The sequence below is a fragment of the Lipotes vexillifer genome, unplaced genomic scaffold (genome assembly GCF_000442215.2).
Source record: "Lipotes vexillifer unplaced genomic scaffold, Lipotes_vexillifer_v1.1 scaffold216, whole genome shotgun sequence".
NCBI lineage: Eukaryota > Metazoa > Chordata > Mammalia > Artiodactyla > Lipotidae > Lipotes > Lipotes vexillifer.
The window spans coordinates 1,967,853-1,971,355 of NW_006779100.1; positions in this window are offsets into that span (position 1 = coordinate 1,967,853).

The following is a 3,503-nucleotide window of genomic DNA, read 5'->3' on the forward strand; positions in this document are numbered from 1 at the left end:
CCCTGGGGCCTCCAGACTGGCTGGGCACCCCCTTCCCACCCAAACCTTCTGGGACATCTGCCACTGAGGGTCTGTGCAGTGGTGTGGGGACAGCTTTGTGGCTTTGGGCAAACCACAGACCCTTCTCCGGGTCTTAGCTTTGACTCATCCCCCCAGAAGGGGGGATGGGGGGGACCTTGATGAACGGTCAGCAGCTCCCCTAGCCTCACTCTTGCTTGGAAGTAGAGGGGCAGGGGAAGAGGCGGGGGCCCCCGCCCGCACCCCCGTAAGTCGGCCAGGAAATTAGAATTTGCTTTTAATCCAAGCATGAGTAAGGGCAAAACGGTTGCCAAGAAGAGGCTGCTTCTGCTCCAAGTAGCAAGGTTTGCGAGGGAAGCTTGTGCTGAGAGGCTGAAGCCAGGCCGCCTTACCTGCTCTGCTGCCCGCCTCCCGCTCTGGCTCCTGTTTCCTAGGAAACAGACCCCTCCTTCTCCCCTCTCTCAGTCATGCTTTTCCAAAGGGTGTCTACACACCCTGGCTTCACATCCTCATCATTTGCCCTTTCACCTCTTGCCGTAGAGTTCTTGACCCTTCTCTCCTGGCCCCTGTCTCTGGTTTCATCCCCTGTGATCTCTGTGGCGGTTGGCCTTTCTGACCACATCATCACTATTGTAACGCCCCACCCTCCTGTCTTCCTCAGATCTCACTGGCTGCATTCTCTCCATCCCTTCCCAAGTACTCACTCTTTTTTTTTTTTTTTTTTTTTCCGCACCTCGGGGCTTTGGGGATTTCTTTTTGCCGCACCTCGGGGCTTGTGGGATCTTAATTCCCCGACTAGGAATTGAACCTGGGCCCCGGAAAGTGAAAGCTCTTAACCACTGGACCACCAGGGAATTCCCCCCAAGTACTCACTCTTAAATACTTTGTGACCACCTAGAGGGGTGGGATAGGGTGGGAGGGAGGGAGACACAAGAGGGAGGGGATATGGGGATATATATATATATATATATATATATATATGTATAGCTGATTCACTTTGTTATAAAGCAGAAACTAACACACTGCTGTAAAGCAATTATACTCCAATAAAGATGCTAGGAAAAAAAAAAATACTAGTGTTCTCCAAAACTGTGTTCTCACCTTTCTTTCCCAGCACTTCCCACCCTCCCCAAGTCTCTCACTCACTCCCAAGCCTTAACAAGACCCCTAAGACTCAGCCTTCAGCCCAACACCTCTCTTCTGAGCCCTGGACCAAGGAAAACTCCAATCTCCCCACATTTTCTGAGGATGGCCCACAGCCCCTCAGATTCAAGATGTTACAGCTTGAACTCATCCTCTTCCCCCCCAATCCTGACTGCTTTCTGAAGGCGCCATTGTCCACCGGGTTGCTAAGGCAGAAACATGAGATGCTCTAGGTCCTTTCTCTGCCCCCCCACTGCTTCCCAGACCCCTCACCCATAGTCAGAAATGCTTGAAAGCCTCTGCTCTAGCCCCATAGTTGCTCAAACTGTTTATGTTTAATGACCAAAGGAGCAAATGAATGGACTGGCCTGGCAAGGTCTCCCAGTTTGCTGGATATCTCAGGATTCATGGCATTTCAGCTCAGAGAACAGTCCCTCCAGTGGCAGCAGCGGGAGGAGCTGGAATGCTTTCTATTGCCCACTTCCTTTCAGTTGAGCTTCCAGGTTGGCAGCTTCTCTTCAGTCTGGTCTCTGTCTTCCCAAGTATATACCTTGACACATCAATCCCTGGGATTTCTCTGTGTGAAGGACTGTGAAGAAAGTCTGGTTACACCAGGTCAAGTAAAGATGAACAGTTGCCTTTATTGCAGGACTTCTCAGAGCCTTTAATATGCTAAGGGACACTGTGAATCTCCAAGAGGGACATAGAGCTGGCATCACTCTCTAATTCGTTTGAACACCAGACCTTTCCTCAATCATATTGGCCAAAAGGTGGGAATAACTCAAATGTCCTCCAGCTGATGAATACATAATCAAAATGTCGGATACCCACACAATGGAATATTATTCAGGCATGAAAAGGACTGAAGTACCAAGACATGCTACAACATACTGGACTCTGCAAATATTATGCCAGGTTAGAGAAGCCAAACACAAAATACCATATATTACATGACTCTGTTTATGTAAAATGCCCAGAATAGGAAAACCTATAGGAACAGAAAGTAGAATAGTGGATGCCTGGGGCTTGGGAACATGGGGAATTAGCGGGTGATAGTCACAGGGCAGAGTTTCTTTTAGAAGTGATGAAAATGTTCAAAAATTGATTGTGGCAATGGTTGCACAACTTTGGATATACTAAAAATCATTGAATGGTACAGCTTAAATGTGTGAATTGTATGGTATATGAATTACATCTTAATAAAGCTGTTCCAAAACACAAAAAACAAAAATGCCTCTCCTCAAGGAGCTTTTTGAAGGACTGGTGTTCTAAGGAACTTACTTGGGAAACAAAGATCTAAGTCAGGCCAGCTGGGTCCCCCTGGTGGCCTGGAGGACAAGGTTCACCTGCGGATCTTTTTTTTTTTGGCTGCGTTGGGTCTTTGTTGGTGCACGCGGGCTTTCTCTAGTTGTGGCGAGCGGGGGCTACTCTTCGTTGCAGTGCGAGGGTTTCTCATTGCGGCGGCTTCTCTTGTTGCAGAGCACGGGCTCTAGGCACGTGGGCTCAGTAGTTGTGGTTTGTGGGCTCTGGAGTGCAGGCTCAGTAGCTGTGGCTTGGGGCTTAGTTGCTCCACGGCAAGTGGGATCTTCTCAGGGCAGGGATGGGACCTGTGTCCCCTGCGTTGGCAGGCGGATTCTTAACCACTGCGCCACCAGGGAAGTCCTCACCTGCGGATCTTGGAACTTCCCCAAAGGAAGTCAACATGGTTTTCTTTGTGAAGAGAGCCAGAGTCAGAATAAGTGCCCTGCATGCTTTCATTTCCTCCTGAGGGCGCAGGCACAGAGCCAAGGTTGATCTCCCTTTGGGACCTGGGCAGAGAGGACTGGCCCTTCGGTGCTCGTTTACCAGCCTCACCTGGGAGCCGGCAGGCAGGGCCATGCTGTCCCATAGGCGACCTCTGTCCCGGTGGGGAAGCCAGCCCAAAATAGCGCAGGCTGGGACACCATTTGGGAAACCAGATGGGAAAGTCTGGGGCTTGGGAAGACGCAGATGTGGGTTTTGTTCCCAATTCTGCTGCCATTCTGTGTGACCTTGGGTGCAGTGTTCAGTCTGGGTCTGAACTTTCCCACTTTGCAAAAAAATAAATGAATTTCTGCTCTTCTCTCTCAACAAGTCTTCTGGGGGAATCCAAGCTGAAGACTGTTACGGTTGGAAGGGACTGTGATGCTTGAATCTGCTCTCTCCTGTCCCCACCAAGCGGACCTGCATGAAGCCTTCCAGTGCTAGGGAGCTCACTACCTCCCATTTCATTGTTCAGTAGCTGTGAAAGGTCATTGGGCCCTCAGACCTCCCTTGGTGCCAGGAGGCCACTCCCCACTCAGGGCAAACTTGCCCATTCCTGC